This window comes from Vicugna pacos, chromosome 18, assembly GCF_048564905.1.
Source record: "Vicugna pacos chromosome 18, VicPac4, whole genome shotgun sequence".
Classification (NCBI taxonomy): Eukaryota; Metazoa; Chordata; class Mammalia; order Artiodactyla; family Camelidae; genus Vicugna; species Vicugna pacos.
In genome coordinates, this window is record NC_133004.1 from 12,243,413 (window position 1) to 12,258,833 (window position 15,421).

Consider the following 15,421-nt stretch of genomic DNA (forward strand, 5'->3'; position numbering starts at 1 on the left):
TAAAGCAATTCCTCTCTTCCTCCCACCCCATTTAGTTGCGGACGTAGACCTAGGTGATGGTGAATGACAACACACAGGAAGGACATACTATGGTGGGGGACAAAGGCACTAAGGCTCAGAATTGTGGAAGTAGTTATGTCAGTGTTAACAGAATTTTGTGGATCAAATTTCACTTTAAGAAATGGATAAAAAGAAAAGAAATGGATGAAAGATATGAATCTTTTCCTTGAAAATTAAATAGGTAAGTGCACAAGATTTTTTTTTTCAATTTCATGTATTTGGTTGCTTTACCAGATTTTTAAGGACTTTTTATTTCAACTTATTTCTAGACTCACAAGAAATTTTTGAAATACCGCAGGCAAGTCCCATGCACCCTTCCCCCAGCTTCTCCTAACAGTGGCATCTTACATAACTATAGTACTTTCTCAGAACTAAGAAACTGATACTGGCACAGTCCCACACAAGATTTTATATACAATTTCAAAGGAATTATGGATTCCTACAGGCTAGTCACAAACTCCATGGCCGTGGACTTGCCAAGTTAAAAGGGGCTGCCTTTGTTTATAACAACTCCCCTCACTAGAAGAAATAGCTAAGAGAGACATTCATGAGAAAGGGTAGGAAATAGTTGGACTGAGATGAGGGGAGCAGAGTGAAGACCCTGGAAATGGGGCTTAAGATATGAGACATATTCTGAATGTAGGGAGAGGTCAGTCATGTTGTAAGACAATTTAAGGTGGGTAAACAGAGGATTTTGGTACTTGGATTGAAATTTGGACTAAAGAGATCCCCATGGCTATGCATGAGTGAAAGGTGTGGGTGCACCTAGGGAGAGTGATTTACCAGGAACAGAACAGAGAAACAGTTGACGTCCCCTTCTGAAACTCAGGGCTGAATGAGCAAAGACTGCCTTTATATCTCTCAGTTGGGCGTCATAGTGAATGAAATCCACCCCAATCACCATGCTTCATGCTGGAGTGGTCCATTACATAGGCAGAATGGCTGAAATCTCTTCCTTCCTTCCTTCCTTCCTTCCTTCCTTCCTTCCTTCCTTCCTTCCTTCCTTCCACAAAAAAAATCTTTCAAGAACCTACTTCCTGAACCAGAATAGGGAAGCTCTGTTGGTCCTACCATGAACCAAGTTTTAAAAGTAAATAAGATAGTTTCTACCTTTAAGGATTTCCCAGGTAGGTGAATAAGGCATCAGGTAAACAGTGTGGTAAGTAGACAGAGTGCAGTGAGAGCTAAAAGAGACGAGTGTGTTTGGGGAAGGAGGGAACTGAGAAATGAGGCTGAAATTCACCAGAGGGCTGTGGATTATAGAATCAGGAATTTGGACTTTTAAGAATGTTTCATGAAAACCAGTATACTTTGGCCATGGTCACCTGTGTAGGAGCTCAAGCTGCCTCACATCAATTTATAGCTGGTCTCAACCCCCTTTCTCTCATGGCACTGGGCGTATCAGGACCAGTTTCCTTCACTGGGTGACTGACAACATGCTATTTTGCCAGACTGTCTGAGGGCATTTGAAAGTGGTAGAGATGTTGGTTTCCTCTCACTCCCGACCTCAGAGGGAATGCCAGGCTCTTATCTCTGCTTTCTGAGCGGAGGATGGCTCCACTTTCTACATGGAATGGCTGAGTTAATTAATGTCTATGTCATCCATCTGCCACCTTTGAAGCTGCTGTCAAGTTGTTGATATTAAAGCTGTACAGTGACACCCCTCTGGGCTCCACCTGCCAGCCAACTCCTATCTCCTGTCATCCTCAGCCATGGCCCTAGAGGCAAGGCAAGAGATGCTTTGATCTTGAGGATGTTCAGAGCTGATTCTGAGAGAGTTAACCACAGACGAGTTTGAATCTCACTCACTCCCATCTCACAATGTTCTTTGCCAAAGTCTTCTCAGACTCACGAAAGCCATGGTTACCAGCTCACAGGAAGTATTCATGGTCACATGGCCTCAGCACATGGCATTTGAGAGGCATTAACCCGCCAGCTTCTTCCTGTACGAAGCTATAAAATACTGAAAACAGTGCATTTGGATTAAAAGAAAGAATATAGTGGATGTCATCACAGTGCAAGGATTTGGATGCTCCAGTTTTCATTCCTGTTTCATTTCAGAGTAAATCTTCAATCTCCATGAGCTTGGAGAGATCTGGTGAGCGTCTTGGGCTCTGGAGTTAGGAAGAACTTCAGTTTGAACTGGACTCTGACACTTATCAGCTGTGTGGCCTTGGTCACGTCACTTACTGTCAGTGCTCAGCTCAAAATGTGAGTGCTAGCAGCAGCAGCAGCATTGTCACCATCACAATCACGATCACTAGCATCATCATGACCATCACAATCATGATCACTAGCATTATCATCACTATTACAATCACGATCACTAGCATCATCATCACTTTTACAGTCATGATCACTAGCATCATCACCATCATCATCATCATCATCACCACAATCATGATCACTAGCATCATCGTCGCCATCACAATCACGATCACTAGCATCATCATCGCCATCACAATCATGATCACTAGCATCATCGTCGCCATCACAATCATGATCACTAGCATCATCGTCGCCATCACAGTCATGATCACTAGCATCATCGTTGCCATCACAGTCATGATCACTAGCATCATCGTTGCCATCACAGTCATGATCACTAGCATCATCATCACCAACACAGTCATGATCACTAGCATCATCGTCATCATCATCACAATCACGATCACTAGCGTTATCATCACCGCCATCATGTTGCTGTTGGTGATAACCACCATTAGTACCATCATCATCTATAATCCCATCTATCATCCACAAACAAATCCAGGCTGGGTTAGATTCCTCTCCTGTGGACTCCCAAATCACCCTAAATTTCCCCATCTTAGAGCATGTCCCATTTTACCACTAGACTTCTCAAGAGCCTGGGAAATAGGGTTCTGCTTGTGAAAAAGTAGAAGAGAAGGGAACCGACTCTGATTGAGAACCTATTATGTGCCATATACTTTGCAAATTTATTCCTAATCCTCAAAGAAATCTTAAAATATTTCCATTTCCATTCTCATTTCTTGGCTGTAGAGTAATAACGACCCTGGAAAGTGACTTGACTGAAGACACACAGTTAATATGTGGCAGAGACAGTACTAAAAAACAGCCAGCCCGATGATCTTTCTCTACTGTATGACTCCCTAATGAACCAGAAAATTTACTTACTCAGAATCTTCTTTACTCTGACTATTGCAGATAATCAAAGTTTTACTGTCTCCAAATGGGGTCGTAGGGCAAGAGCACCAAAGTTGGGGAAGTGGACGGCAGATGGTGTGAGAAGCACTAAATTACATGGCCTCAGGGTTGCTAAGATTTTCTAGTCAAATTCCAGGCACTTGAAATTAAGAAACTGCACATTTTTTTTTCCATTTGCAAAGCCGTCCATGCACACAGGGTGTGCTGAGCAGTCTGGTCATGATGTTTTTATTTGCAGAGGGCTGCTTTCAAAATCTCAGAGTTCTTTGCAAAGAAAATGGCAAACACAGGTTTAAGTCACCAAGAAAATTAAGCGCTTAAACTGGGTTTTCCTACGAAAAGCACATAATGGGCAGATTTCAGATTTCATCAGCTTCAAGTAGCACAGAAGGGAGTCGAAAACATTAAGGCAAGAGAAAGCATTCCAGCTCTAAAGGTCAAGTTGAGGGCTTTTGCAGAAATGTTTGATTCCAGGTGGACACTCACAAAGAGGTGGTGGCATCTGCAAAGACACCCGGATTGTTCCTCAGAAGCACAATATTTAAATTGGTGGAAATGACACCTAGAGGGAATGATATCTGCCAGCACCCCTCCTGCTTTCCAAAAAGGAGTGATCAAAATAAGATCATGTTGTAAAGGTAAAGCATCGCTTGGTCAGGTCAGGAGACCTGAATCCTAGGTATAACCATGATAGTGGTGGTGATGACGATGAAGATGATGGCGTGATTGCTGAACATGTACCACATACCAGATACTGTCCTAGTCACCACCCTTGAGTGTTACCTGTTTAACTCCTTGTGGGTCTGTTATTATTAGTCCAGTCTTAGTGAGGAGGAGAGAGAGTCCCGGAAGTTAACTGGCCATGTAATTAATAAGAGATAGACCAGGTGCCACGTAGACCAACCAACTTAATTACATTCAATTACCATGAGCAACATCTCCAAGAAACACTTTGCAGGGTTATAACGAAGCACCTCACATCAGCAGCAACACAGAAAGAACACATTGTCTAAAGAAGGTTCCAACATCAGTGGCCAAAGTCTTCAGCCAAGAGAGTATGTGATGTCTCAGGGGAAACAGAAGCATGAAGTTCTGATTCAGCCTCTGCTCCTACAAAGCTTAAACGGACAGAGATTCTCTGGCAGATCATTTGTATCCTGGTTTCATTTCTAGAGTTGGAGCGCTTACTGGTGGGTTCAAGGGATCCAGAGGGCAACATATGAGCATCAAGAATCCATGATTTCTCTACAACTATATCAGATATATTGTGTGTGTGTTTCCTAGGAAAAGTGTCACGTCAGGTGCTCAGAGGGATCTAAGACATCCCCCCTGCTACTACCAAAGGAAGGTTTTCAATCCCTAGGTCTTTCAAAACACAAAGTGTCCCTTGTGCTCAGTGAGTCCTAGACTATTCAATGCTCAGAAAGGCAACAAGGTGTAGTAAAATTTGCATCCATCCATTCATTCATTCATTCGTTCAAGTATTTATCCACTGCCTTACTTTATACCCTGTTCCAGGCAGTGGGAATTCAGAGACAAATTCATTTTTAAGGAGCTCCCAGTCTAACAGAAAGAAAGATCCCTAAGCGGATGATAAACATAAAACAATCTTACAGTTTCAATAATAGATATTTACAGGCCATGAGGAGAAGCATCCAATCCAGGACGAGAGGGTGGGGAAGATTCTGATCTGAATCTTAAACAACAGATACAGTTAACCAGATGGAGAAGGAAAGTCATTCGGGGAAGAGGAAAGAACCAGGCCAGGTAGTAGGAAACAGGACGGTGGATATATGAGGGAACTTCCAACAGCCTAATTTTCCCAGGACATGAAAAGGTAGAGAATGGTATGAGGTGAGCCTGGGGAGGTGGCAGGACAGGCTGTGGAAACTGTTATATGACACGTACTTATTCTACAGAGAAGAGATCGTATCAAAGGGTTTAAACAAAATTGTAGGTAATTTAGCTGCAGTATGGAGAGTGGGTTGAGAAAAATTTGATTTATTAGCCCAGGCATGAAGTTATGAAAACATAACAAAGCTTGTGGTCATGTTTTTCTATGGTATACTTAGATCATGTCTTATTCTACCTTTTCTGTCACTTGTCCCAGACCTACTCTGATACTGACATATAGCAGGTACACAAGTACTATATGTTGAATGAACAAATTGATAGGAAGGATGGAGAGGTGGATGTCACGTCTGAGAGATATTTGGAGTATTACATGGGTAAGAACTGGAAATAGACTGGACATGGAAAGTGAGGAAGAGGGAAACTGAGGCAGCTTCTAACAGCACAAGCTTTGGAGTCAGCCAGACATGGATTTAACTTCTGTCTTCTGACCTTGAATGGTGCTTGTTTGGGACAAGACATGTAGGAATGGAAGATGGTTTAATGCGGACTGTCCTCGAGATATAATTAATGCTTTGTATGTCGATGAAAAAGGGAGAGAATTAGAGAAACAGAGAGACAGAAAAGACAGAGATAGAGAGTCCCAAAGATGGAAAGCCAGAGAGGAGAAACAGAAAAAGGAGACTAGAAAGAAAGAAAATTAGAGAGAAAAAGAGGAGAGCGAGAGTGAGCGAGAGAGAAAGGAAGGAAGGAAGATGGATGGAAGGATGGATGGATGGGTAAATGGAAGGGGAAAAGGGAGGAAGGAAGGAAGGGGAAGGAAAGAAGGGAGGGAGGGAGGAAGGAAGAAATTAAGTTGACGAAAGAATATGGGAGAGAAAGATATAAGAATGGGCAGAACCAGAACACGAGAGGGGAGGAGACAGCGTGACAAGGCAGTGGGGGGGTGAGGAGTTACACCAGGCGCTAATAATTCTCCTGACCTGGTAAAGTCAGGTGTACAAGTACGTGCTGTTATTAAGTAGAAGCTCAGAGGATGAGTAGAGGAGAGAGTAGGAAGATAGAGAAAGGAGAGAAAAAGCAAAATAAAAGAGGCTCCCGCTGGAAGGAGAGGGAACAGACCCAGCTCCTCTCTTGCTGCGCAGCAGACAGTCCTGGCTTACACCTGATCCTCCGTTACCTGGTATTAATCTGCCGATCTGTCACACAACCGCGGTGCCTCTGGGCACGTCTGCTCAACAAGACGCCTGGCACCTAACAAGCCTGGGCGGGGCTGTTCCTTCCTTTGCGAAAGTCCGGTTCTCTCACTTTGCCCCCAAGGTATGTCCACTGTGGATTCGCAGGGAAGCCCTGGAGACAGCCGAAGTTTGATGTCACAGCAGGAAGACTTGCCCCGAGATTCTGTTCAGTTCTGGGTGAGGTGATGTGCCAGACCAAGAGGGCCCTTTCTGGAAAAAGCATCATGCTGATTGCTGACGGCCCCTGTCCAGTAGGTAGAAGAGTTCAGAAGTAACAGAAGAATAAATAAGCAATCAGTCTATTCTTGGGTCTGCTACTGCTGTGCGTCTAACTGGGTGTCTCAGAGTCCCCTGGGAGTCTCTCAACTGCAGCATCGCTCCCAGAGGGACCAGGAAGCTGAGGCTGAAGACGTAACAGCTCATAACCAGCATCCTGATCGGACTTCGTGGCCATGCCGGAAGTGGTGACACATTGTCCTGCTGTCTTATCTTCTCTCCCCACGATCCCCTGTGAAGCCTGAACATGAAAAGTTCCTGACTGGAGAGCAGACTTGAGCTCACATCCCGGGTCTGCCGGTCCCTAGTTGCCAGGCTCCAGGCCAACCACGTCACCAGCCTGAGCCTCTGAAACTTAGGGCTAATGGTTCCCACCTCATATGATTTCTTGCTAATATATGCAAATTGCCTGGCACATAGTAGACTTTCAATAAATGATAGCTTTTCGTATTATTATTATGGAGGGCATCTTTGGCACGGATACAGAAGACTGGCAGCCTGACAAACAAGAAGCCAGAGCCACATTTTGAAAACTACCACCGAAGTGTGCAGTAGCCCTAATTAGAATTCTCATTAAGTTCTGATAATGAGAAATGTATGAGAAGACACTTTTCAATCTCCCAAGAGAAAACAGTAAGTGGGAGGATTAAACCAAAAAAAAAAAAAAGTGAAGAAAAGAAAAGTAATTCTCAGTGGCATCTTATTTTTGTCTTCTTAGTCTTAGGGGGCGTTAGGAGAAATTAAGTGAGACCTTTCTTCCATGCTCAACTTTTGACCTAATGGGGGCGTTTCGTAATACTCTTGCCCAAAGACAGTTAGTGTCCAAGAGGATGTATTTCCCTCCCAGCTCAAGAACTGATAGGACTTCGAAATAACTGAGGACGTCGTAGGAGGGAGCATGATGTGAGCAGGTGGGTTTGGCTTGCAATATTCTTTTTCCTGTAGTGTCTTTGCCTGGCTTTGGCATGAGAGTGACAGTGGCTTCATAGGATGACTTTGGGAGTGTTCCCTCCTCTTCAATCTTTTGTCAGTGTTTGAGAAGGATTGGTGTGGGTTCTTCTTTGTACGTTTGGTAGAACTCCCCCAGAGAAGCCGTCCAGTCCTGGATTTTTGTTTGAAGGGAGGTTTTTTTTAATTATTATTATTGTTACGGGTTCTATTTCACTTCTAGTGATTGGTCTGTTCATCTGTTTTGGCAGGCTGCTATGTTTCTAGAACTGTCCATTTCTTCTAGGTCGTCCTGGTGGGTTTGGATAAGAGGCTCAGGATTAAGGTTGTAATTGGCAGAATGGCTCTAGAGAATCTCTTTTTTTTTATGAGATTTGCCATGAGACACATGTTCAAAGTAGAAGCTTAAAGGTAGTTCTTTGGGGAGATGATCCTTAGGAAAAGGGAGGCAGAGACTGGGAAGAGGAAATAGGAAAGGAGGAAGAGCCAACTGCAGGCGGCTTTATGCACCTGAAGACCACTGCAGGTAGGAGGACTCCAGCCCACCAGGACCTCTGGGGGAGCCGACAGAAGGAACTCAGAGTTGTCTGCCCAAGAGACGAAGTGGGGAATTTCTACCACCAACTCCCATCCCGCTGTCAGCGCTTGGCCCATGGGGGGTTAACCCTTCTCACCTGCCGCACTGCGCATGCTTCAGAACAGTCGGGCTGGTTCCTGATGTGACCCTACCTGATAGAGGCAGGAAGGCGCCGAGACAGGAAATAGCGCTGCAGCTCACCTGGCCCGGGTGCTGTCTGAGTGCACCCGCTTAGCTGGCTGTCACAGCCACAGCTAAAGTGAAAACAGCTGACCGAGAGGAAGCAAAGTGGGGCTTGAGACGTGTGTGATGTAGGAGGTGGGGTGATGGGCCAAAGTGTTCATGCAGATATTCTCTGTCTGAAGTCCCTTTGTCCCCGAGAGCAGAGAAGTGGGACCTTGGGGGAAATGCAACCTCACACGCAAAGGGCATCCGTCACCTTTGATTCTCAGGATGTTCCCATCTGCCATTTCAACTCTTCCTGACAGAAACCCTGCAGAATACAGGGCAGGGGTAAAGAGCCCACTGGGTGGATGGGGAAGGATGCTCAGAGACCTTCCACAACTACGCTGGGGCATCAGGGGCAGAGCCAAGTCCAGGTGTCTGGAAGTGATTCTCAAGCTGTGGTCAGTCAACTACCCACATAAAAATTCCTGATGTGTCTCTTAAAATGCTGATTCCAGGGCTCCCAGAGCTACTGAATTATGATAAATGAGTCTGAGTTCTGTGTTAGACAAGCCACCAGAGTTCCCCCTCCACCCGGAGCAGCTGCCCTTAACTTCGCAATAAAATGGTACCTGGGTTCCAGCCCCAACAGAGTCTGTTTCCAGGGCTCTGGATGCACATGTTTCTCAAGCCTAATGCTCCTCATCCCCCAGAATCTTGGGATGAAAAAAAAGTTGGTTGTTATTATAGGAGAACCTAGTATAGGTACCATTCCAAGACACAAGGTGGGGGAAGAGTCAGAGGTTTTTGAGAGCAGCATTCCTGCCTAAGAGGACCTGAGCCATCCCGAAAGATCACAGCCTCTGTATCAGGTGGATGAGAAAAACAGCGTCCAAGATCATGCGCTAGTTCCAGAGCTGGAGTTAAAACCACACGAATTGCCTGACTCCTAACCCAGGGCCCTTGGGAGGTCGCCCATCTGCAAAACAGCAAGGTAATCCCCTCTTGTCCAGACTCTCCCCCCGCCCTCCAACCCCCACTTCCCCCGAAGTGATGAGCCATGCATTCTGTTGGCCAGTCCCCAGAGATGCCCACTCGGGACTCCTACTTACAGTCACTTCCCCACAACCCTGCCCACGCCTGAGCTTTAACCGAGGTTCTGATTGGTTTTCTGTTATCTCCAAGTCAGCTTCTGGCACACGTGCGGGTCTGGGTGGAATTGAATTCCCCAGAACTTCACAGATTCTGCAACCTTCAGAAGGGCCCTCGGAAAACAACAGCGGGAGGCAGGAACTTCACAGGCAGAAGGCTGGATATTGTCCAGTTGATAGAGGAACTAGGTCTGTGTGGTAGGTGGATGCAAGACAGAAATACGGAGAGCAAGTGAAGGAAGAGAGAAGTGGGGCTGGGCTGGAAGGGGGAAGAGAAGAAGGGACAGCAACCAAAATAAAAGAGAGGGGGACGGAGAGAGAGAGGGAGAGTGTACAAGGAAGGACAGGGCCTGTGATTTATGTCTGCCTCCCCCACCCAGTGACAAGGTCTCAGAAGGCGGGACCCACGTCTGATTCATTTCAGGGTACCAGTACTTGTTAGCCCTGCGCTGACATATAGCAGATGCTCAATATGCATTTGTCAAATAAATCAGCAAACATAAAGACATCTCCACCTCGAACAAACCTACACAAAGTATATCATCGTTCTTAGTTTATAAACGAGAAACTTGGGAGTCAGAGAGGCTGAATCAGTTGAGATTTTTGTCTTCAATCAGGCTGACCTCAAAGCTATGCCCTTAACACCTCCCATTGGCTGGATTTAGACAGATAAGTTCTCCAAACTTCCGGTGCTTATAAACCAAGGAATATTCATCTTACTTATCAGGGCTGGTTGGGCCAGGGCTAAAGTCCTCCAGAAGTCAGAAAGGAGGTAAGACCAACAGAGTTAGTGCTTCACCCAGATGCCCTCACATCCCCTTTCCTATTTCCATGCACCTCTCTTCCAGATTCTGTGCGCCCTTGGTTCTAACTTCTAGCACCTGAGACCCTCTGGTTAGCAGCTTCATAAGAATGAAAACCCAGTGTCTGTGCTTGGTAGGTGCAAAATCTGAGGAGTAGTACACACTGGAGCTCCCCTCTATGAGACGTGATTTGAAATGGCTCTCATGTTTGGTTCCTTCCCCTTGTGTCTAACTTCCAGCATTTCCTTCTGGTTTCTTTCTACCTTGCACATGAAACCTTGTCTTGGGATCTGTTCCTGGGGATCCTAACCTAAACTAAAGGCAGAGACCAAGCTGGTTTCCAATGACGAGGAATCAAGGATAAGCAAATGCTTCATAATGGCTCCGATTTATTGAACATCCCCCATAATTGAATGTTTCACAAACCTTCTCTCAGATGCTCAAACAGTTGCAAGGTAGGCTACGGCTGTGTCCATTCTAGAGATGGGAAAACCGAGGCTCTGAAAAGCTCAATAATTGCCCCAAGGTCTCAGAGCTAGAAGCGCTAGGGCAGAAACGTGAATCCAAGGCTAGCTGATGTCAAGGTTTTCCTCTACTCACAACATCGCTCTGTATGGTACTTGCTTGTCCATTTGCCCGTCTTCCATCTTCCTTTATTTTTTAAGGGGGTGGGGGGGCCGATGGCAGAGAGGTCCTTGTATCCTCGGGGGCTAGTGTAACACTTGTCCCATAGTAGGTGCTGTATTTGTTGAGTAAGTAACCAAATAAAGTGCTTTGAGAGGAACCAAACAGAAGTGTCACTAAATTTTCCCCCCAATTTTGTTGACTCAGTTTAAGGAAGTATTGAGTACCCACGAGACAGATACCCATGGCAAATAAGGAGCCCCGGGATAAAGGCTTTAAGACCAACCTGGTGTAAACTTTTGGTATCCTGAATCTGAGGACTCAGCTGACACCCAGCCTGCAGAATCCCTGTACATTCATCTCAGTTGCCTTTGGTACGTGGACACTGAGACATGAAAACAAAATTACAGCATCAAAAACGGCTTCCAATTACCAGGAAATAAGGCACCTGCACATCATAAATTGCCTTTTCAGAATTTTCCCATTTTGTACCTTTTAAGATGAAGACAATGAACTGTTCTACTTGGACACTGAGATTTTAAAAAAAATGAGATGCCCTTTTATAATGTTTGAAAAAGAGGCATTATAAGATTTGAATCTAACTGAACCCTCTGAACTGGCAAAGAAGAAAATTTCAAGAGGATGTGACAAAATTATTTCTAGCAACCATGACATTTCTTGATGTGAAATGCTTTCTTTGAACTGTACAACACAGCACGGGCTGGGATTTGGAATCTGACAAGAAAATAAGTGAGATGCCAAGCTGCCGACGAAGGTGTTCTTCTCCTTCGAAGGCTTTGACCTCCATAACTGGATCTAGACCATAGCAGCAACGTCAAGAGGGCTAAGTAGGGTGCTGGAAATGGCAGGACCGGGTAATATAAACCACGTTTAGAATACCACTCCAGCACTTGCTCTGTGACCTTAAGTCAGTCGCTTAACTTCTCGGTTTCCTTATCTATGAAATGGAGTTGCTAACACTTTCAGAGTTGCTGGAAAGATTAAAGACTAGGTATGTACATTTCTTAGCGTTGAGTAGAAGTTTAGTCAATTAAGATGATGATGATGGTGCTAAAGTGTTTCTGATGTGCCAGACACTGTTCAAGATGTGTCATCTGTTGCATTTCCTAAGGAAATTCTAGCTCTTCAAACAGATGAACCCTGCAATCTCAGGGCTTAGCACAATGTAAGATTAGCTCTCCCTCATATGAAGTTCAGTCAGTGGTGGGAATGATGGCAAAGGAGGCTACTGCTGCGCAAAATCATGAAGGCTCCGCCATCTTCGATGTGCAGTTTCCAAGGTTGTGCCGGGTGCTGGCGTCCATCCAGCCAACGGGGAAGGAGGTAGGAGGGTTATGCTGCAGGGTTTTATGAGCTGGGCGTGATAGTGGTTTACGTCACTTCCACTCACAGTATCCAAAACTCTTATTGTCCAAACTCATCCAAAACATGACCCTCATCCAGATGAAAGAGGACAGAAGGTGGGGAGCACAGTTTTGAGTAGCCGTAACTCTAGATTAGGGCTTTATTGGGCAATCATGTGTTTTATTTCTCATACACTCCATAGTGAAGGCCTCACACAATCAACCTGAGGAGCGGGGTTATTATTATCTCTAGTACTGAAGGTGGAGAAACTGAGGCACAGACGGCGGTGGAGCTAAGATTCGATCCAAGTTGAGTTATCTCTCTGAAAGTGATCATGATGCCGTAATTTTCCTCAGCAACACACTACTCACAAAAGACCTACTAGCTCATACTTCTGTACTGGAGGGGCCTCACATACCACCTGTGACAGGCAGCCTCTAAGTTGACCCCACCTCATCCCCATCTTCTGGTCTTCACAGCCTTATGTAACCCACTTCCTTTGGACAACTTGCTTCTAGCCAGCAGAATAGGGCAATGAGGAGAGGTGCTCACTTCTGTTATTAGGTGACAAGAGCTTGCAACTTCTGTCTTGCCAGCAGACATTCTCCTGCTGCCTTTGCTAAGACACTGGAGAGGTCCCCATGGCAAGGAACTTAGGACGGCCTCTGGCCACGAGCCAGGTAGGAACCAAGGCCCTCGGCCCGACAGCCCTTGAGAACTGATCTTACAAGCAGATCTTTCCCCTCTTGAGCCTTCAGATGAGACTCCAACCCTGGCTGACTCCTTCACTGTAGGCTCATCGGATGTCGCTGAGTGATGCTCATATCCCTGACCCCTGACAATAAATGTGTGTTGTTTGAAGGAGCTAAGTTTTAGAGTAATTACCTAGTTATGCTGCAATCAATAATGAATAAGCCATCCAAAGCCAGGAGTTCACAACCATTGTTACTACCATGGATTTCATTTATTATGACTTTATCCCCTGTAGACCGCTAGATCTGAAAAGTTCCATCTATCAAGAAAACCACATTCATGGAGCAAGTACTTTCTTTCCTGTTTTTTAAAACTACATCTAATTGGGTCTGCAGGAAAATCAGTTCCTCGACATGCTCAAGACATCACCAACAGCCACAGAACTGGAGGACAAGGAGTCACACCAAGTTGAGATTTGTCTTACCCAAAGCCAAGACACGTGATTTTCTTCTAGTCCCTTCTGTGGAGCCTGGGTCTGTGATGGTTTCTGAATGAGGTTTTAAAATAGTAAAGATAGTATTGCCTGGGAACTGTGCTCAGAGCTTTGTAGAAGTTGTCTTATTTCATTCTCCTAACAACCCTCTGATAGGTGCTATTATTATGCCCCCATGGATTCAGACTTGGACCCTTGAACTCCTGAGGTCCTACTCTTAGCCAGAAGATTGCACGGCTTCCTGGAGAGGGCATGTGACTTTTCCAAGGTCATACAAAACTTAAGGCACACTGAGTTAAAATTTCTAGTTTTCTGTCTCCTTGCCCCAGAGGCCTCTTCTGGGCCTGCTTTCCTTCCACCTCACAGACACTAAAGCATTCAATAGATCAAGCCTGTTTTGCTGGAGGACAGTCTTGAAGGACATGAGTGACAGAAACATCAACTGAGGCAGCGTCAGGCCAAGTTCAGTTCTTCCAGGTCAGTGGCAACTCGTAGGGGTGAATGCTGACCAGAGGACACTCTCCGATCCAGAGGATACGATTCCCTGGATTTAACTGTATCTCCTGGGATATGATTTTGGTATGCATGACAGTTCCCAATTCTTTCCCTCAGAGGAAGCAAGCACAGGTATGGATCATACGAGAATGAAATGGATCACTGTGATAGGGTTGGCTTTGGAATCATACAGATCTGGTTTGAATTCCAGCTCACTAGATGGAAGATCTTGGATGAGTCATTTCACCTCCCTGAGCCTCAGTTTCCCCCACCTCAAAAATGGGAAAAATGCCTCGTACTCAGAGCACTGTTGAAAGGAGAAAATGAGGCAACGCTCGAACAGGCCTGGCACGTCATGAAAATCTCAGTAATTGGTAACAGAAGGAGTTGTTGAGGTTATTACCATGATGATGATGATGATCTTTCAAGGCTGAGAACGTCTGAATTATTTCAGTTTTAGGTGAAGAGTACATTTCTAATGGGATTGATTTAAAGGAAAAAAAAACCTTGAAAATTTGTGGGACAGTGAGGTCCTAGTCACTGGGATCTTCTAAGCAGTGGGCTGGGAAGAGCTTGTTTTGAACAGGAAGACATTATTATTAACTGTCTCCAACATGGCTTTAAATGAAGAGTCCCCAGGCAGGTCTGACAAGTTTCCTAAATCTCTGACATCTGCTTTCTCCTTGGAGAGGGGAGACATTGAAGACATCACTGGGTTCTACCCCAGTGTCTGGCTGGCCTCATTCCAGGGCGTAGTATAATTGCTTAAAAGAAGGAAAAGAAGAAGTATACAACATGATATGTGATCAGGAGCTTGAGTTTGCACCGCAAAGATCTGGGTTTCAATCAGCTCTGACACTTGCTGTCTTTCCTTGTGCAAATCTCTCCGAGCCTCAGTTCCTTCTTGGAGTTGGGGATATAATAAAATGCTATTTCATAGGGTTATCATAAGGTTTCACTGAAATAATAATTATGGTAACAAGAGCTAACTTTTAAGTGTTTACTAAGAGTTCATTAGTATGTTTTAATCTCTTATTTTATTTCTCACAACAGCCAATGATAAAGATGCTGTTATCATCCCTATTTTAAAGGTGAGAAAATAGAAGCACTGAGAACATAGGGAAGTAGCTCTAAGTCCCACAAACCCAATGAACACTTAACCTAGACCCACAGACCCTCAAGGGAACCCATGGATAGCATTCAGTGGGTTTAGGAACTTGGATGGTACAAAATAACATCTTCATTTTCACTAGCCTCTAATTGAAATGTAGAATGTCCCTCAATTGGTGACGATGTCACCAACAGAAGCACAGATATTGTCACATCAAATTGCGGTTGTAGCAGATACCTCCAAGAATTATTTGTGCTGAACACTGCATTGAAACCTGTCATTAGGTCTTGTTAGTTAACGCATGAGTTAAAAATCGCATATACTGCTGTATCAACAAAGGTGGACTTCTAAAATATTTTCATCACTATAGTTCAAGCTAATAGGT

The 15,421-nt window shown here is 44.8% G+C and overlaps 1 long non-coding RNA gene across 3 annotated transcripts in view; it reads left to right on the forward strand.

Moving 5' to 3' along the window:
- The window catches only part of LOC140687019 (uncharacterized), a 209,617-nt gene extending 196,179 nt beyond the window's left edge, over positions 1-13,438 (forward strand). For all 3 annotated transcript variants that reach the window (XR_012061023.1, XR_012061025.1, XR_012061024.1), the window contains one exon: positions 13,233-13,438. This is a non-coding gene — a long non-coding RNA (uncharacterized lncRNA). The remainder of the gene's footprint in view (positions 1-13,232) is intronic.
- Positions 13,439-15,421: the final 1,983 nt, after the last annotated feature.